The sequence below is a fragment of the Callorhinus ursinus genome, unplaced genomic scaffold, assembly GCF_003265705.2.
Source record: "Callorhinus ursinus isolate GAN/ISIS: 27379988/994484 unplaced genomic scaffold, GSC_fseal_2.0 scaffold9, whole genome shotgun sequence".
NCBI classification, from domain to species: Eukaryota; Metazoa; Chordata; class Mammalia; order Carnivora; family Otariidae; genus Callorhinus; species Callorhinus ursinus.
This window is the reverse complement of record NW_027397071.1, coordinates 42,547,691-42,568,905: the sequence shown is the minus strand read 5'-3', so window position 1 is coordinate 42,568,905 and position 21,215 is coordinate 42,547,691. Positions and strand designations below refer to the sequence as shown.

The following is a 21,215-nucleotide window of genomic DNA, read 5'->3' as shown; positions in this document are numbered from 1 at the left end:
TGTCTACCTTGATATTTTAAGGTAGAAACATTTAACTCAAAGGTTCAGTGTTTTAAAAGCAGAATTTTGAGTGTTTTGTGAACAAGACATTTCTAGGAAGGGACATTTCTTTGCTGTCTCTGGAATCAAGCTGCTTAGGAAGTAACTACGTGTTTTTTCAAGAGGATGGCCTCATCAGCCACACTGGGATTCTTAAAGAGTTAACGTCCAATTCTTTCCCAGACCCACTTAATCCTGTATGTTCTATAACTCTTACTTACTGAATCCAGATAAAAGGAACAAGATGTAGGAATAGCAAGTGGTGAAAGAGCTACTCGAGGGTTTCAATCAAGTCCTGGTGTCAGCTTCACGTCTGGCGCACAAAAAAGAGATAAAGATACAGGCAGGAGAGAGAGTGGGAAGCAACAGCTACCAGGGAGAAATACAAACCACTCACATAGTAGTGATCTATGGAAAGGGTAGGCAAAGGGGGAGAGAGTACAGAAATAAGACTGAATAATGTCGACCAAATGGTACACTGCTGAGCAATGAAAGAAAGGGGCAGAAACAGAATGCAAGGCATTGGCCTTTTCAATCACTATTGCCGGAACATGAATGTACCTAGTTGTATTCAATGATCTCATTTATTTGACTATGCTGGGATAGAGCACATCGGAGAAGATACCACAGAAGCACTTTCCCGTAGCATTTCAGCTAACATTGAGCAGCAGGAAAATAAACACCCCCATTTGTGGCACAAAAGAGAAAATTACATCTATTCATGGCCTGGGGAAAAAAATCTCTGGAATATTATGATGAATTAAAGAAACTGGTGGATTTTTGTAAAATCCGCTTTATCAAAGTCATTTATTTTCTGAGTCTCTTCTTAGTTCCCTTCCTATACAATTAACTCACTAAAAGGATGTGGATGTGTGTAAAATAATCAGTTTTGCCATATGGAATTTGAAAGAGCCACCCTTCATACAGGATGTTTTGGAAGTTGTTTTAAACGTCATCTGGAAATTCTTTCCAGCTCTAAGTCTGTAATAAAGAAAGATACTGGTTTTGTTCCCTGAGACCACTTCAGGGCTCCATATGAGCATGCAGAGAAAGAGGCTTTGACTCTAATGACATTGCCCTATCCATGTCATGGGGGGTTCATGTTGCTGCTGACCATCATGGCAGCCATGCCATACATCACTTCTTTTTTTGGTCACTGAACTCCCTAGAGTTGAGTCCTCCCTGCCAAACATAAAAACATTAAAAAAAAAAAATAGAGGCCAGAGACATAGAATAAGGCAGGAAGGGGAAAAAAAAAAAAAAAGTGTCATGGGGTTGATACGAAGAATAAGAGAAAAAATAAGGGGGGATAAAAAATTATAAGTTTTTCAGATGAGGAAAACATGCAATGGAAGGAGGTATAAAAAGTGAAGAGGCTAAACTGAGAAGGGGAGCCGAGCACGGGTTGAATATTTGTATAAATTTAACAATAGGACACATACAAAGAACGTCTATCATACAGAATCACATGTCTGGAGAAATCACAAACTAAAACCTGTTATAGTTTTATGTGGTTTGATAAAAAGGAAAATGGCAATGATAATGTAGCTGAACATACATGATTTAGAATGCAAGGAAAATCCACCTATCCATGTCTCACTACCAGATTATTAATGATACCAGAAATCACATCAGTCATCTTTGCGTTAAGCACTGCCCTCTTTGGAGGTCCTAATTTAACTAATTCAGAGTCTTACAACACATTATTTCAAGGAACTAATAGTCCAGTGTGAATTAATCTGGGAGACAGAAAAAGAATACTGGGGCTGGGAAGGGGTAGCAAGTGGCTGACGTAACAGAAGTAAAATGGTGTGCAAGGGAGTTAAAGTCCCTAAAACCCTGAACTGACATCCTTTTGCCCTTTGACTCTCATGGAGGGAATGAATATGTGGGACAAGGTTTCACAATGTTCAGGCTTCAGGCTCTATCATGCTGGGTGGGAAAAGGTTTTCTGTATGCTGGGGAAGATTTGGAGAGATACACAAGATTTAAGAAGGGAGAAGAATATATACATATATTTTAATCTTTTAAAAGTGAGCTCTACACCCAATGTGGGACTTGAACTCACGACCCTCAGGGTTGTGGGAACCAGCCAGGCACCCAAGGGAAAGAATATTTTTACAAAGTTGTTTTTTTTTTTTCCATCTCAAACATCCAAATTATTTAGTTTCTCTGGGACTACCAACTGGTAGGAAGAGCAAAAATTAAATGCCTGGGGGTGGGTGCTGAGAGAGAAGGGAGAGTGGAATGAAAAGATATGAAATGCTGAAGACCTGTTTTGCCATCTAAACAAATTTGCCTAAGCCAGTCCTGCAGGAATGTACACAGAGGTGATATGAGTCCCAAATTACATGTAAGCCTACACACATGTTTACTAGCTTCCCTCCCACAGATGTTCAAAGAGAACAAAATAAATTAGATCAAAATTTTTAAAGTGCATCCTGTAGCTATTTGCCCAGGGAAAGAAGACAAGAGGCTATTTCAAAAGCTGATGTACCGGGTCAGAATACTCAATATATGATAAAAATTAATGAGCCAGTAAGTGATCCAGCTGCAGATCTGATCAATCCAGCAACTGCATTTCGTGTTGCCTAAGTAGAACAAATGAGTAATGGCATTTTATGGCATGAGCTTACATAACTGCAAATGTTATTAATGATTTTAATCCATCTTTAAAATGACCAAAGTCCATTAAAAAAAATTCCTGCCAGCATGCTTGTTCTGTAAATTTGGGGAAGATAAAGCCTCTAGCTCACCACAAATTGCACTAGTAAGTATGTTGCTAATATCACTACTAATTATTTCTATTAAATTGTATAGGTCAGTATATTTCTCACAACTTTAACAATCAAAAGCCTCCATTTTTTTAATAAAATATAAAGCAGAATAAAGAAGGCACTGGAGTCATTTTCTATCACAGCTTTCACATTTGTGGCTCTCTCAACCAAAACTCCTTGTCTAGATTTTCTCATTTATATACCATTGCAATTGTTGTTTTCCAATAACTCATCATATGTAAATCCTAATGTACTTCTAACTATCCTGGCTATTTTCTCTGAACCTTTTTGATCTCTAATATATGTCTTAAAATGAAATAATCTAACTTGGACCATGTACAGCAAGGATGCATCATTTGATATGGAGTCATTATGCCATTTTATTATAAAAGTTTTCCTTTTCTGTGTGCACAAAGTACTTTTATTATTATTAACTATTGAAATGCAATAGAAAATTATCTTTAGTATGTGCAGTACTATTTTCCTCACAGAATCCAAATGATTGCAATATAACAGTTTCACTAGTTTTATCTACAAAGAGAGGGTCAGATTTGTGAAAGTTGTTGATCTTACATAGAGAAGTTGAATTCCACCTGTCATAGCTACCCAATTCCCCACAATGTTTCAGGTTTCTTGAAACATGTAAGAGTTCTAGTTTCTTCAATAGGATTATTATTTAATATCAGTAAACAAAAGCACTGCTCTTTTCTCTGGTATATACCATTTCCATTTAGATTTTTGTAAGTGATAGTTACAAGAGGGTTATACAGTTTGATACCTTTCCCGTGATTCTATCCTCTTTGTAGTCAGCTTATGGGGCATCTTAACATCTGATGTTAATGTCAATTATGGGATATTGAGCAAATTGTGGGTCACAGCTGTAAAATGCCTGCCAAGAAATGTACTTTTTATACTTGATTTATATAATTTCGAATAGCAGGATGGGTTCCCATCATTTATCACTGGTAAAATGATGATAATTTAGTGAAATTATAAAACATCTGTGTTTAGAACAGTCCTGCCCTACCAAAGTCATAGATTATATTAGTAATTTTGAAAAATGTATAATATAAATTCTCTCTGGATAAACACCTCTAATATCTCATTTTCATCAAAAGACTTAACTAGTCCCTGGGCCTCTGTTCTTGTCACTCTGCATTTCGTTTCTGAGAGAACTCAACCAACAAACACATTAATGGAACTATTTCTTAAATAATGATTCTCCCAATCTATATCTCCAGGCCCATATATATAATTAATGACTAGATGTTCACAGATATCTCAAATTCAATGTGTTCAAAATTGAACCATGTTTCCCTATACCAATCCTGCTCGTTTCCTTGTATTTCCTAGCTTTGAAAGTGGTATCCTATAATCTAAGACAGAAACCTGAGTGCTATCCTAGATGTCTATATTTATTCCCTGCCCTATTTCTTATAGAATACAAATTCCATAGCTGAGGTGGTCATAAATTCTTGCCTGGACCACTGCAATAACCTCCTAATTGACTCCCTCACCTCTGCTCTTCTCCCCCTGAGATTTACCTTCAGGTTATCTGTCAGAGTTCTCTCAAAAGCTGCAAATTTCCCCTCCTTAATACTCCTTAATACTATATAACAGATCTCTTATTTTTAAAATCACATATATTAACATCATCTGTCCCAATCTAAGCTCTTGCCACTACTCGCTTCCCTTTAGGGCCCTACTTCCTCCCACTAATAACAAACACACCCTTTGTTTAAGCCATAGAAAATACATTTATTTCCAAAATAGGTCATGTCTCATGCCTCTGTAACTTGGCTAATGTTGCTCCTAGAATGCTCTTACCTCTTCTTCATCTGATAAACATTAATTGGTCCATGGAGCTTTTACAACTCAGCTTCAACTCCTCTGGGAAGACTTCCTTACTCTGTACTCTCATAACAACTTACGTTTATTCCTATCAAAATGTATCTCTTTACACTCTCACTGATATTTACCTGTCTGTTTAATCTACTAAATTATAAATCATTTGAGAATAAGAATCTGGAATGTATACATGGGTATACATACACATATATATTTATTATTGAAATTAAACTAGTGGTAATATTTCAGAAATACATATAAATGAATATAAATATGGAAAATTAGAACTTAAGTAAAATTACTGTAAGACTAAATCTTGCACCACTAAAAACTTTTTTTTAAGATTTTATTTATTTATTTGACAGAGAGAGACACAGAGAGAGAGGGGGAACACAAGCAGAGGGAGTGGAAGAGGGAGAAGCAGGCTTCTTGCTGAGCAGGGAGCCCGATGCGGGGCTCGATCCCAGGACCCTGGGATCATGACCTGAGCTGAAGGCAGATGCTTAACGACTGAGCCACCCAGGCGCCCCACCACTAAAAACTTCTTCTTCTTTTTTTTTAAAGATTATTTATTTATTTATTTGAGATAGAGAGAATGAGAGAGAGAGAGAGAGAGAGCACATGAGAGGGGGGAGGGTCAGAGGGAGAAGCAGACTCTCTGCCGAGCAGGGAGCCCGATGCGGGACTCGATCCAGGGACTCCTGGATCATGACCTGAGCCGAAGGCAGTCGCTTAACCAACTGAGCCACCCAGGCGCCCACCACTAAAAACTTCTTAAACATTTGAAATAATCACTAATGCATGGTTTCTTTAAGGTATACTTAACTATATGTCTAGAACAGTACTGTACAATAGAAATATAATATAAACTGCATATGTAGTTTTTAAATATTTAGTAGCCACTTTAAAAAACAGTAAAAAGAAACAGGTGAAATTAATTTTAATAATATATTTTACTTAGTTTAATATATGAAAATATTATCACTCCAACATGTAATCAATATAAAGTCACTAAAGAGATATTATACCAACTTTTTTAATACTAAATCTTCAAAATCTGATGTGAATTTATAGTTATGGAACATTTCATTTCAGAATAGTCACACTTTAAGTGTTTAATTACATGTGGCTAGTGGCTACCATATTGGGAGGTTCACAAGAATTGTTAGGTTTATTTTATTATTATTATTATTTTAGGATTTTATTTATTTATTTGACAGAGAGAGACAGTGAGAGAGGGAACACAAGCAGGGGGAGTAGGAGAGGGAGAAGCAGGCTTCCCACCGAGGAGGAAGCCCTACATGTGGCTCGATCCCAGAACCCTGGGACCACGACCTGAGCTGAAGGCAGATGCTTAACAACTGAACTACCCAGGTGCCCCAAGAATTGTTATGTTTAAATCCACTCCATGACAGATCAGTTAAACTGCAGCTTTGAATGAAATTTGAATTATAGCTAGAACACTTATTTTTGTTTGTTTGTTTGAGTAATAGCTATGACCATAGTGAATTTGAAATTACTTTAAAAGAGTTAACCAGGAGGGATATCTTCCATATAAAACAAGGATGACTCAGGAAGTGGTAGATGGTGTTTCCCTTCACATTATCATAAGTTAAAACCAAATGAGCAAAACATACTGATTGCAGATTTGGAAGCAAATTAAGGAGGGCCAGCTTCCTCTGCTAGAGATTTCTTGAGGTAGTTTTTAATATAGTGGATGGTTAATTTAATGAAGAAAATTGCTCAGCAGGTTACTTCACAGCCAAATTTGGTGTGGTTAACTTTGGCAGTTCATACTCTCCTCAACTGAGGATTTATAGTCCCCATGTCCTGGTCATAAACTTAAGTTGAGTTCTAAATTATTAGAATATTATATATTCCCTTAACAACTTTCTTAGAATGTCTAAGGGAACTTCACATGCAGTAATGTTTTTTAAGCAAGTGAACGGGATGTACTGGGGAGAGTGGGCACTCGAGAGGGCCAACTTCTGGCTGGAGCTGACCACCGACCGGCAATGTAGATAAGCCATTTTACCCTGTATCTCACACTACACTTGACTAAACTTGGGGAAATTATGCCTCATCTACTTTTTTTTTAAGATTTTATTTATTTATTTGACAAAGACAGAGAGTAAGAGCAGGAACACAAGCAGCAGGAATGGGAGAGGGAGAGAAGGCTTCCCGCTGAGCAGGGAGCCTGATGCGGGGCTCGATCCCAGGAATCCGAGATCATGACCTGAGCCGAAGGGAGACGCTTAACGACTGAGCCACTCAGGTGCCCAATGCCTCACCTATTTACCTGACAGAATTTACTTGTAAAACTAATGTAACCTGTGATGCTCAAATCTCTGAAAAGTCAAATGTTATACTAAAATGGATTGCATTATTAAGTGTGGGTAATATATTTATAAGAAAATAGAAGTTGGGGAGCATTTAAGAAATAATAATAATAATAATAATAATAATAGTGATAACAGCCATATGTTAAATGCATTCTATGTGCCACAAAATGTGTTAAATACATTATATAACTTATTCTTCATAGCTATACTATAAAGCAGGCATTAATACTGATAAATAACTGAGATAAGAGGGAATAAAGAATTTCCTCCCTGTCGTGTAGTTATCAAGTAGCAGATTTGGGACTTAAAGTCCCGAACTGCAATGCCATGATCTAAACCACAGTTACTATCTGAGAAGCGACCCATAGAGACTCAGAGCATTTTCCAAATCCAACCATTTCTTAGAAGTCCTTCATTTCTATCTGGGCACATCCGATCTGGCTCCTAGGACTATCCATTATAATTTCTCTATTTTTCCTAACACCTAAAATGTGGAAAAGTCTACAAGTAGTAGGAAGCCTGCCTTTACATTCCTAATAGCTGTTGCTAAAGAAATATATAAACAAACGAATGAATGAGGCTGGTCATTTAGAGTATTGTCAATCACCTCCAAAAATAAGTCTTCATTTGTTAATGTAGAAAGATCAAATGTACGAGACAGTATTCATTTCTTTCAGAATCATGAGGCTAAAGGCCATAGACATTATATGTGATAGATAAACCCATGAAAAAAACCCAAATGACTATATGTCTAACTCATTAAAAAATTCACCATTCTCTCACTTGTTCAGAGCCAAGAAGTTGAGCAATAAAAGATTACTATTATAAAAGTTTTGGAACCACTCTGTTTCCCAGATGGCTTCCTCCTAGAACACTTAAATAAGGACGACTTATTCAATAAAGTCCCCCATCATGCAAACTTCGACTCTGTGAGTATTTCAAATGCTATCTAGAATAATGATACCGCTCTGTGAATCTCCTGTTAACAGCAATGTCAAAGTCCCCCAGAGATATAAGGTATCATGACTCATTTCTTTCACCCTTACTTTGAATTCCAGAGTAGCATCAGCATCTCACACTTAAACTAACCCTTCCTGCCCGGCATCAGGAGTTATGGCAGAAGAATATAGGCACTGGGGAGTCTCTAAATCCCCCAAATTACAAGAAGAAACAGCTTTCCTGCTTGAGGAATCCTCCAAAAATAGCCATCATTTTCTAAAACAAGACTACCTAAAGTCAAACGTAATTCATGAACTCAATGTATAAGCAACAAATCCTAGACATGCCTTCACCTGCAGAGAAAACCTTCAATGGTAATAGCTGGGTCACATCTAGATCAGAAGATTTAAAAGTAGACATCAGTCCTTGGTTGGAAAGGGTAAGCATAGGGATGCCTGGGTGGCTCAGTCAGCTAAACGTCTGCCTTTCCCTCAGGTCATCATCCCAAGGTCCTGGGATCCAGCCCGCTCAGGGAGAGTCTGATTTTCCCTCCCCATCTCTACCTCCCACTCATGCTCTCTCTCTCTCTCTCAAATAAATAAGTGAAATCTTTAAAAGAAAAAAAATTGTTTTTAAAAAGGGTTAAGCATAGATTTCAGAATTGAATAACCCCCTTTGTGTTATCCAGTTCAGCTTTATTAGTGAGGAAATTGAGGGCTTAAGCCCTTTTTATAGTGCCCCTAAGGAACAGCCAATGAAGGTTACATGGAGACACAGCCCTATGCCTTTTGAATACACCAAGTATAACACTATTTGACACATGCCTAGGAAGCCACTGTAACATAACTTGGGGGAAAAAAATCAGGATATATGCAAACATATCAGAAAAATACTCATAGGCTAAATAAACATAAACTGAAGAACAGTGAAACTCTCATATTTTTAATATTTTCCCATTATCATCTTCACTGTACTTTTCTATTTAGAGCGTATCACTACAGACTGTAAATGCATCTTGATTTCTCTCCTGTCTTACTTATCACTCAGGCCTCAAACATTTTCAAGGAAATGCTGAAAAGATACAACCAGTGCTTTCTTTGTGTGCCTAATTATAGCAAGAAATCTAGCTCTTTTTGTTTTGTTTTTTAATGTTATGGACAATCAACATTTTCCTTCTTTGATCACTTCATCAGTCACTGATTGTAACTCAAACATGATATTCAAGAACAATTTTCCAGGGTGCCTGGGTGGCTCAGTTGGTTAAGCGACTGCCTTCAGTTCAGGTCATGATCCTGAAACCCCGGGATCGAGTCCCACATCCAGCTCCCTGCTCGGCAGGGAGTCCGCTTCTCCCTCTGACCCTCTTCCCTCTCGTGCTTTCTCTCATTCTCTCTCTCTCAAATAAATAACATCTTTTAAAAAAAAAGAACAATTTTCCAAATCAAATTAATTGAATTTTTGTTTTTAATGACATTCATGAAATTCTAAAAAATCTTCTTTGCTTTTCTTATAGCTAGCTTTGTTAAAGATGTTCAATGATTCGGCATTATTTTAGAGAATAAATTTCCTTCAGAATTGGGGACACCTATGTGTGTACACCTGTTAATTTTCAACTGTAAGAAGAATTAGGGATAACAATTCGATGGGAAATAATAACAATAATAACACATAACACATTAGAAACTTCATGGAGAAAGAACTATTTTCTATATAGTCCTTTGTAGGCATTTTGTACCTTTGAGTGTGGAATAAAAACGCAGTAACAATGACACCATTATAAAAGTATGGAAGCAGTGAAAGATCAAGCCAACTTGCTCACATCTCACAAAACAAAATATACTTTGTATCTCTTTATGTCATTAAAAAGAAATAGGCTCAAAATGGAGTCACTTATATTAAGTCCCACCAAGACTTAATACCTTACCTAATTGCAGTTTTAGTCTCTCCCAGTAGAATTTTAAACCAATCAATCTGGAATTTCCTGACCAGGATTTACAAGATAATCTGCATAAGACTCTGCCCTGCCTCCTAAGGGAAAGTGACCTTGACTGAAAAATATCCTTCCCTTTTGCTAATAACTTCTTTGCCCCACACTCCTTCCTATAAATACCTTCCATTTTGTACAACTCCTAGGAACTCCTTTCTACTTTCTAGATGGGTGCTGTCTAATTAATGAATCCCTGAATAAAGCCAATTAGGTCTTTAAATTTACTCAGTTGAATTTTGGTTTTTTAAACAATATAATAATTACATATGCCTATTCACGTACCTGCAGCCAAACAGAGATATAAGAAGTCAAAGAAATTATTTTGAGACAAGTTATGATCATGCTATTTAAGGGCTTCAGAGAGCAAGTCTCCCCAAATGTGCTGCTTTGCAATGTGGACTATTTTGAGTTGAAGGCAATCAGGATCCTGGAGTCTCAAGAGAAACTTTTGCCCCTCCCTTAACTACCTAGAAGAACTTAAATTGGGGGTGTTTACCAGAATGAGAGATATCACCAGGGATAAATTTTATCTCAAGACCCCTCTGTGTGGCAGGGCAAACATCTAATTGCCAAACATCTGCCCTTCTTCTTAAAGCCCTGTGAATTGCCCTCCTCCTCTTTAAAGCTCCAGGCCCCTATTCCCTTCCTTAGCTCTAGATGGCATGTCTGCCTCACTTTACCTTTCCGTCTTTGACCATTCCCTATGTGTGAGGTTCCCCTCAGTATGAAACTCAATTTGATTTACTCCTGTTAATCTTAGACCAGCTGGAAGAATCTTAGAAGGGTTGAGGAAAATTGTTCTCCCGACACACCAAGAGCAAATGTCCATCTTTGGGTCACTTACCAAATATCTAAACTTCCCTGGGTTTTTTTATTGTTATGTTAATCACCATATATTACATCATTAGTGTTTAATGTAGTGTTCCATGATTCATTGTGCATAACACCCAGTGCTCCACGCAGAATGTGCCCTCTTTAATACCCATCACCAGGCTAAACCATCCCCCACCCCCTACCCTCTAGAACCCTCAGTTTGTTTTTCAGAGTCCATCATCTCTCATGGTTCGTCTGCCCCTCCGACTTACTCCCCTTCATTCTTCCCCTCCTGCTATCTTCTTTTTCTTTTTTCTTAACATATGTTGCATTATTTGTTTCAAAAGTACAGATCTCTGATTCAACAGTGTTGTACAATTCACAGCGCTCACCATAGCACATACCCTCCCCAATGTCTATCACCCAGCCACCCCATCCCTCCCACCCCCCACCACTCCAGCAACCCTCAGTTTGTTTCCTGAGATTAAGAATTCCTCATATCAGTGAGGTCATAGGATACATGTCTTTCTCTGATTGACTTATTTCACTCAGCATAACACACTCCAGTTCCATCCCCGTCGTTGCAAATGGCAAGATCTAATTCCTTTTGATGGCTGCATAATATTCCATTGTGTCTATATACCACTCCTTCTTTATCCATTCATCTGTTGATGGACATCTTGGCTCTTTCCACAGTTTGGCTATGTGGACATTGCTAAAAACATTGGGGTGCACGTACCCGTTCGGATCCCTACATTTCTATCTTTGGGGTAAATATCCAGTAGTGCAAATGCTGGATCCTATGGTAGCTCTATTTTCAACTGTTTGAGGAACTTCCATACTGTTTTCCAGAGTGGTTGCACCAACTTGCATTCCCACCAACAGTGTAGGAGGGTTCCCCTATCTCCACATCCCTGCCAACAGCTGTCATTTCCTGACTTGTTAATTTTAGCCATTCTGACGGGTGTGAGGTGGTATCTCATTGACGTTTTGATTTGGATTTCCCTGATGCCGAGCGATGTGGAGCACTTTTTCATGTGTCTGTTGGCCATGTGGATGTCTTCTTTGGAAAAATGTCTGTTCATGTCTTCTGCCCATTTCTTGATTGGATTATTTGTTCTTTGGGTGTTGAGTTTGATAAGTTCTTTATAGATTTTGGATACTAGCCCTTTATCTGATATGTCATTTGCAAATATTTTCTCCCATTCTGTCGGTTGTCTTTTGGTTTTGTGGACTGTTTCTTTTGCTGTGCAAAAGCTTTTTATCTTGATGAAATCCCAATAGTTCATTTTTGCCCTTGCTTCCCTTGCCTTTGGTGATGTTTCTAGGAAGAAGTTGCTGAGGCTGAGGTCGAAGAGGTTGCTACATATGTTCTCCTTTAGGATTTTGATGGACTTCTGTCTCATGTTTAGGTCTTTCAACTATTTGGAGTCTCTTTTTGTGTGTGGTGTAAGGAAATGGTCCAGTTTCATTCTTCTGCATGTAGCTGTCCAATTGTCCCAACACAATTTGTTGAAGAGACTGTCTTTTTTCCATTGGACATTCTTTCCTGCTTTGTCAAAGATGAGTTGACCATAGGGTTGAGGGTCCATTTCTGGGCTCTCTATTCTGTTCCATTGACTTATGTGTCTGTTTCTGTGCGAGTACCATACTGTCTTGATGATGACAGCTTTGTAATAGAGCTGGAAGTCCGGAATTGTGATGCTGCGAGCTTTGCTTTTCTTTTTCAATATTCCTCTGGCTATTCGAGGTCTCTTCTGGTTCCATACAAATTTTAGGATTATTTGTTCCATTTCTTTGAAAAAGGTGGATGGTATTTTGATGGGGATTGCATTGAATGTGTAGATTGCTCTAGGTAGCACTGACATCTTCACAATGTTGGTTCTTCCAATCCATGAGCATGGAACGTTTTTCCATTTCTTTGTGTCTTCCTCAATTTCTTTCATGAGTATTTTATAGTTTTCTGAGTACAGATCCTTTGCCTCTTTGGTTAAATTTATTCCTAGGTATCTTATGGTTTTGGGTGCAATTGTAAATGGGATCGACTCCTTGATTTGTCTCTCTTCTGTCTTGTTGGTGTATAGGAATGCCATTGATTTCTGGGCATTGATGTTATATCCTGCTACTTTACTGAATTCCTGTATGAGTTCTAGCAGTTTTGGGGTGGAGTCTTTTGGGTTTTCCACGTACAGTATCATATCATCTGCAAAGAGTGAGAGTTTGACTTCCTCTTTGCCGATTTGGATGCCTTTGATTTCTTTTTGTTGTCTGATTGTTGTGGCTAGGACTTCTAATACTATGTTGAATAGCAGTGGTGAGAGTGGACATCCCTGCCGCGTTCCTGACCTTAGGGGAAAAGCTCTCAGCCTTTCCCCACTGAGAATGATATTTGCTGTAGGTTTTTCATAGATGGCTTTTATGATATTGAGGTATGTACCCTCTATCCCTATACTCTGAAGAGTTTTGATCAAGAAAGGATGCTGTACTTTATCAAATGCTTTTTCTGCATCTATTGAGAGGATCATATGATTCTTGTTCTTTCTTTTGTTAATGTATTGTATCACGTTGATTTAATTGCAGATGTTGAACCAACCTTGCAGCCCAGGGATAAATCCCACTTGGTCATGGTGAATAATCCTTTTAATGTACTGTTGGATCCTGTTGGCTAGTATTTTGGTGAGAATTTTTGCATCAGTGTTCATCAAAGATATTGGTCTGTAATTCTCCTTTTTGATGGGGTCTTTGTCTGGTTTTGGGATCAAGGTAATGCTGGCCCCATAAAAGGAGTTTGGAAGTTTTCCTTCCATTTCTATTTTTTAGAACAGTTTCAAGAAAATAGGTATTAATTCTTCTTTCAATGTCTGATAGTTTTCCCCTGGGAAGCCATCTGGCCCTGGGCTTTTGTTTGTTGGAAGATTTTTGATGATTGTTTCAATTTCCTTAGTGTTTATAGGTCTGATCAGGTTTTCTATTTCTTCCTGGTTCAATTTTGGTAGTTGATACATCTCTAGGAATGCACCCATTTCTTCCAGGTTATCTAATTTGCTGGCATAGAGTTGCTCATAATATGTTCTTATAATTGTTTGTATTTCTTTGGTGTTGGTTGTGATCTCTCCTCTTTCATTCATGATTTTGTTGATTTGGTCATTTTTCTTTTCTTTTTGATAAGTCTGGCCAGGGGTTTATCAATCTTGTTAATTCTTTCAAGGAACCAGCTCCTAGTTTCATTGATCTGTTCTACTGTTCTTTTGGTTTCTATTTCATTGATTTCTGCTCTGATCTTTATTATTTCTCTTCTCCTGCTGGGTTTAGGCTTTATTTGCTGTGCTTTCTCCAGCTCCTTTAGGTGTAGGGTTAGGGTGTGTATTTGAGACCTTTCTTGTTTCTTGAGAAAGGCTTGTATTGCTATATCCTTTCCTCTCAGGACTGCCTTTGCAGCATCCCAAAGATTTTGAACAGTTGTGTTTTCATTTTCATTGGTTTCCATGAATTTATTTAATTCTTCAATTTCCTGGTTGACCCATTCATTTTTTAGTGGGATGTTCTTTAGCCTCCATGTATTTGAGTTCTTTCCAACTTTCCTCTTGTGATTGAGTTCTAGTTTCAAAGCATTGTGGTCTGAAAATATGCAGGGAATAATCGCAATCTTTGGTACTGGTTGAGACCTGATTTGTGACCTAGGATGTGATCAATTCTGGAGAACGTTCCATGGACACTAGAGAAGAATGTGTATTCTGTTGCTTTGGGATGGGATGTTCTGAATATGTCTGTGAAGTCCATTTGGTCCAGTATGTCATTTAAAGTCTTTATTTCCTTGTTGATCTTTTGCTTAGATGATCTGTCCATTTCAGTCAGGGGGGTGTTAAACTCCCCCACTATTACTGTATTGTTGTCAATGTGTTTCTTTGCTTTTGTTATTAATTGCCTTACATAATTGGCTGCTCCCATGTTAGGGACATAGATATTTACAATTGTTACATCTTCTTGTTGGATAGACCCTTTAAGTAGGATATAGTGTCCTTCTTCAACCCTTATTACAGTCTTTGTTTTAAAATCTAATTTGTCTGATATAAGGATTGCCACCCCAGCTTTCTTTTGGTGTCCATTATCATGGTAAATGGTTTTGCACCTCCTCACTTTCAATCTGGGTGTGTCTTTGTGTCTAAAATGAGTCTCTCGCAGACAGCATATTGATGGGTCTTGTTTTTTAATCCAGTCTGATAGCCTCTGTCTTTTGATTGGGGCATTTATCCCATTTACATTCACGGTAACTATTGAAAGATATGAATTTAGTGCCATTGTATTGCCTGTAAGGTGACTGTTACTGTATATTGTCTGTGTTCCTTTCTGATCTATGCTGCTTTTAGGCGCTCTCTCTTTGCTTAGAGGACCCCTTTCAATATTTCTTGGAGGGCTGGAGTCGTGTTTCCAAATTCCTTTAGTTTTTGTTTGTCCTGGAAGCTTTTTATCTCTCCTTCTATTTTCAATGAGAGGTAGATGGATATAGTACTCTTGGCTGTATATTTTTCTCGTTTAGTTCTCTGAAGATATCATGCCAGTCCTTTCTGGCCGGCCAGGTCTCTGTGGATAGGTCTGTTGCCAATCTAATGTTTCTACCATTGTAGGTTACATATCTCTTCTCCCGAGCTGCTTTCAGGATTTTCTCTTTGTCTCTGAGACTCGTAAGTTTTACTATTAGATGTCGGGGTGTTGACCTATTTTATTGATTTTGAGAGGGGTTCTCTGTGCCTCCTGGATTTTGATGCCTGTTTCCTTCCTCACATTAGGGAAGTTCTCTGCTATTATTTGCTCCAATATACCTTCTGCCCCTCTCTCTCTTTCTTCTTCTTCTGGGATCCCAATTATTCTAATGTTGTTTTGTCTTATTGTATTACTTATTTCTCGAATTCTGCCCTCATGATCCTGTAGTTGTTTCTCTCTCTTTTTCTCAGCCTCTTTGTTTTCCATCATTTGGTCTTCTATATCGCTGATTCTCTCTTCTGCCTCATTTATCCTAGCAGTTAGTGCCCCCATTTTTTATTGCACCACATTAATAGCCTTTTTGATTTCGATTTGGTTAGATTTTAGTTCTTTTATCTCTCCAGAAAGGGTTTCTCTAATAACTTCCACACTTTTTTCAAGCCCAGCTAGTACCTTTAAAGTCATGATTCTGAACTCTAGGTGCGACATTGCACTAATGACCCTATTGAGTATGTCCCTGGCTGATGGTACTACCTCTTGTTCTTTTAGCTGAGGTGATTCTTTTCATCTTGTCATTTTGTCCAGAGGAGAATAGATGAATGAGAGAACAAAATGCTAACAGGTTAACAACGTCCCCAGGAAATATATTCTATACAAATCAGAAAAGACCTGAAACTAGGGGAAAAGAAAGGGAAAGAAAGGAAAAAGAAAGAGGAAAAAAATGAATAAAACAAAAACAGAACAATAGCAAAAAAAACAGAATATGATCAAATATGATCAGGCTAGTACATAGATCAGTGCCACGTACTAGATTTTGGGCGTATTTTTGTCTGTTAGAAAAAAGTGCCTCCTAAAATTTTAAAGGAAGAAAGACTTATATATTTACAAAATAAGGGTTGATACAATGAAGGGTTGGAAGATGACTGTAAAGATTAAAATTATAAAAGATTTTATAAAAGGAATTGATAAGAAGTTGTTTGAAAAAAGAAAGAAGAAGATTCACAAAAAAGAGAGAATAAAAAGGGAGAGAATGTGATCAGGCAGGAGACTAGAACAAAGTCATACACTAGTGATTTAAGGTATATTTTGATCTGTTAGAAGAAACTGGATCTCAAAATTTTAAAGAGAGAACAACTTATATATATATGCCAAAAATAAGGGTAACTACTATGAAGGGATAAAATATGACTCTAAAAATGAAAAATAAAAAAATGTTTTTTTTTAAAAAGGGATTGATAAGATGTTGGTTGAAAAGGGAAAAAGAAAAATTAAAAAAAAAGTTAAAAAATTAACTTTGAAAAACTAATGAATCATGGTAAGAAAAAGCCATGAATTCTATGTGCAGTATTCCCGTAGCGCTGGAGTTCTCCTGTTCTCCTTGATCGGTAAAACTTGGTCTTGGCTTGCTGGCTGTTCGTGCTGATCTTCTGGGGGAGGGGCCTGTTGCCGTGGTTCCTAAATGTCTTTGCCGGAGGCAGAATTGCCCCGGCCTTGTTGGTCTGGGCTAAGCAAGCTGCTCAGGTTTGCTCTCAGGAGCTTTTGTTCCCTGCAAGCTCTGGTACAGCTTTGGGGGACCAGGGTGAAAATGGTGGCCTCCCAGTCTCCACCCAGAGGAGCTGAGAACTTGGGGCCCCGCTCCTCAGTGCACCCCCAGAGAAAAGCAGTCACTCCCGTCTCCCTGGTCTCCCGCTGCACTCCTTGCTCATCCGGCCTCTGACCTTAGCGTTTCTATCTCTGGCACTGGACCCCGAGTGGAGTCTCCAAACCCAGCAGATCCCTGTGGTACGCTCCCGCGCCACTCCTCCCAGGGGAGGAAGGGGAGTCTCCCCAGTTCTGCCGCTTGTTGGGTCCCTGCTGGAGGAGCAGTGGCCCGACTGGGCCGCGGATCACAGTTTATGGCAGCCCCGAGCTGAGAGTCCATGCCTCGGCTCCACCTCTGCAGCCGGCTTCCCCGCTCCAATACCTGGGAGCTCTGCTGCACTCAGGCACCCCCGGTTTTTCTGTGACCCCAAGGGTCCTGAGACCACACTGTCCCGCGAGGGTTCCACCCCCCCCGCTTAGCCACTGGAGCGATGTCGCTCCGCGGAGCCGACTTCTAAAAGGTCCGATTTTGTGCTCTGCGGCTCTATCACTTGCCAGAAGCGGCCGCTGGACGCCCCCTCCCCCGCCGTCTATCCTCCTGAATATCGCCTCGGATTCACTTCTCCGCACGTCCTACCTTCCAGTAAGTGGTCGCTTCTCTGTTCAGAGAGTTGTCGCTACTCTCTTCTTCGATCTCCTGTTGAGTTCGTAGATGTTCAGAATGGTTTGATCCCTATTCAGCTGAATTCCTGAGACCAGACGAAATCCAGGTCTCCTACTCCTCTGTCATCTTGCTCCTTCCCTGATATTTTATATGAGGTTTGACACTGCTCTACCTCCTACCTGTAGTAATACCAGGTATACTTCACTTTTTTAAAGATTTTGCATTAACATTTCTTCACATTAATAATTTTTGACTGTAGATAGATAGATAAATCTTTGACTGTAAAAACTAATGATTTTGAAGTGAATTCTTAATTTTTCCTTACCAAGGAAAATTACCAAAAGTCAAAATTGTAAATGGTAAGGCTAAAAGACTTAGAGATAAACTAGGACTTTTCAATCAACAACCTGTGTTTACAATGTGCTTAAATTATCTGAATTTCTTTGAACTCGTCTGTTAAATGGGGCTTATCTTAACACCTATGTCAAAGGTTTTTTAAGATTAAACAAAATAATTCATATAAAGTGTTCTCCATAATTTGTGGCACACAATTCAATAATTAATGTGTATTTTTAGTCATTAATTTTGTCTCATTCTCCATTTTCCGTTTTAATGAAAATAATTTTATCATATACCTGTATGATAGGCCAGTTCATAAAAATCCAATTTCAAAGAATATTCTGGAATCATTCCTTTGCAGTTTCTTCTGGCTTTATCATTTCAGTAAAGCCCTCATTTATAATGTGTCATTATAGCACACAAGGAGTGAAATAAGCTAGAACCATCAGAGCAATTATGTGGTTTTCTGCAAAACTATAAAATCTTGTAATTAACAAAGGTCAGTTTTTAAAAGGGAAGAGATCCTTATGAAAATTCATGAGATCTTCAGTGATTGAGTTCCCAGTTCCCCCATTCTTATTGCCATTATCCCAGTATAGGTTTCTATCATCTCTAGCCTGGACTACTGAAATAACTTTCTAAACACTTTAATCCTACTACTTCCATTATTGCCATAGTTACCTTTTTAACAGAGTCCTAACTATGACTTTCTACTGCTTAGAAAATTCACATGGCTTCCAACTATTCACATACTAAAATCCAAAATCAATGGAATAGAATTCAATACCTTCCATAATAGAAGGCTAATCAACCATTCCAACATTATAATGCTATTGTTTATCTCACGCACAGTACATTAAGGCCAAATAAAAGATGTTTTATGCACATTTAAGACTAATGTCTTTTCTTCTCCCTACAATGCTTTCCTGGCTCCCTACTCCTTTTCCTATACAGTCTTACTCGTATCTAAATGATGCCTAAACGAAGATCACAGTCTCCACAATATTTTCATTTACTATACTCCCTAGATTTGAATATATGTATTTTAAAATATATATAAAATTTTATATTTTATAATATAAATGTATATAAAATAATCCACAAATATAGACAAGTATATAATCTCAAATGTGTATATATATTTAGATTATATTTAAATATTTAAATAAAGTTATATATAAAACACACCTTGTACTCGGGTACATAACTTTCTCTTCCGTTAAGTCATAAGCTCTGAGACATGTATTAGCACAGTGTCTGGCACATATTAAATGATCAATACAGTTTTCTTAAACGTGTGACTATGTGACTGAATGAATTAGCATATGTTTCATCATCTATGAAATACACAAATGCCAGGCTTACACTGGTTTTCAGTATTGCCTCACTGACAGATATCAATTTCTAAAATGTGCTTTCTGAGTTCCAATTATTTTGACATCACAAAATTATAAGACTGAAAAGGAATATAAGAATGCCCACTCCTGGATTCAATGAGGGGAAAAATATCTTCTATTTTTAAAAGAGTTCAATTTTGAATAGGATATCATAACCTGCTTCTTTCACTCAACCTTTTCATATTTAATAATATCCACTATTAATTCCCACAGTCTTGAGATTTTTCAAGGTAATTGAAACATTACTGGTTTTTTTTCTCTCCATTTATTTATTTATTTTTTCTTCCTGCCTGGAAAGATGATATAACACCAAAAGATTTTAAGAAAGTTAAATATATCAGAATAAGCAAGGACTGTGACAGATGGGTCCTGGTTTCAGAACTAAAGCTCCTCATCTATTTACAAGCATCTATTTTCATTCAGGTTTGTTGATTCTGTCTTCTGAAAATGTCTGAGAAATACTGTTTCCCATTCCCAAGATTCCAGGGTATTTGCATTTTTTTAAAAAAGATTTACTTATTTTTTTAGAGAGGGAGAGCCTGAGCACCTAGGGGAGGGGCAGAGGGAGAGGGAGTCTCAAGCAGATTCCCTGCTGAGTGTGGAGCCTGTTGAGAGGTTCTGTCTCACCAACCCAGAGATGCATTGGCTTTCCATGCAGTCATTTTTGATCACTGAAAATACATACCTTTCACTTTGTTTATGGACTGCTAATGACCCTTGCACTTTGAAGGCATCAGCCTTAAAACCTAGCCCTAGCTAAGTGTAGCATTTTCCTTTCTTTTATTTTCTCTTTGAAATTGGGATACTAATCAAATTCTAGTCTTCTGGTAGGTTTTTTTTTTTTTTTTTCCTTTTGACACTGCTCTCTAAGTTTAATATAAGCAGTTCTGTGACCATATGTGAAAATTCTTAAACTGCTTTGGAACAAAATTAATTTGGGCCTGGACTTAAGCTCATTTCTTTCCTTCTTTAAATTGTGCTATAATACAATAGGGGGCGCAGGGGCACAAGTTGGGAGTTTGGTAATGAAGTCACTTTTATTTTTTATTACTTATTTTAATAAAATTTTATATAAGGATGTAGGAAATTTGTTATAAAATCAGAAAAATACACAATACAAATGTTAAAGTACAGCAATGTGACAACCTGTTGCCTTTTTCCAATTACACGTTTTTCTTTAGTTCCTCCCATTGAATTCTTAATAGTCTCCCAATTATAGAGAATAAGTAAAGCAAAACTCAAGCAGTACTGCCTGGGAAAATAAAATGACTCTAATGACAACTAATTAACAGGAGCTGCTCAACACCTGGTGTATGTTAGCAATGTGATAGAATCTGCAGCCTCAAGGAGCCCATGGTCCAGTGTAGTGATAGATATGATCATTAGAGAACAATAAAAGAAAGTCCATAATTGGTAGAATTTCTTGTTATAGCCTACAGACTAAATGTTCAATAAAAGTTTAAAGAATTGGGTGGAAGAGTGTTGGGATAATGAAACCATATAATATGAGGAAATGACATAAAAAATTTAGTATTCATATTGCTAATCAATAATGTCATATGGATTGTCCACTCTTAAAAGTAAATCAATACTAACTTTCAAAAATGCAATTCAGCAATTCTTTAATTATTCTTTACAAATTACACCAAAGAGTTGACCACTGATCTATTATGGTATCCTTAAATCAATGCAAAGGACACATCAAATGTAAAATGCTCCCTGTTTCTAAGCTTACTAAAAATAATCACTGCTAATGGGGTTCAATTTAAATGCATATGAATAAAAACA

The 21,215-nt window shown here is 37.7% G+C and overlaps 1 protein-coding gene across 2 annotated transcripts in view; it reads right to left on the bottom strand.

Annotated features, from left to right (window-relative positions):
- NEGR1 (neuronal growth regulator 1) overlaps nucleotides 1–21,215 on the bottom strand; it is an 856,892-nt gene that overhangs the window by 559,315 nt on the left and 276,362 nt on the right. The gene's annotated exons all lie outside the window — the stretch shown is intronic.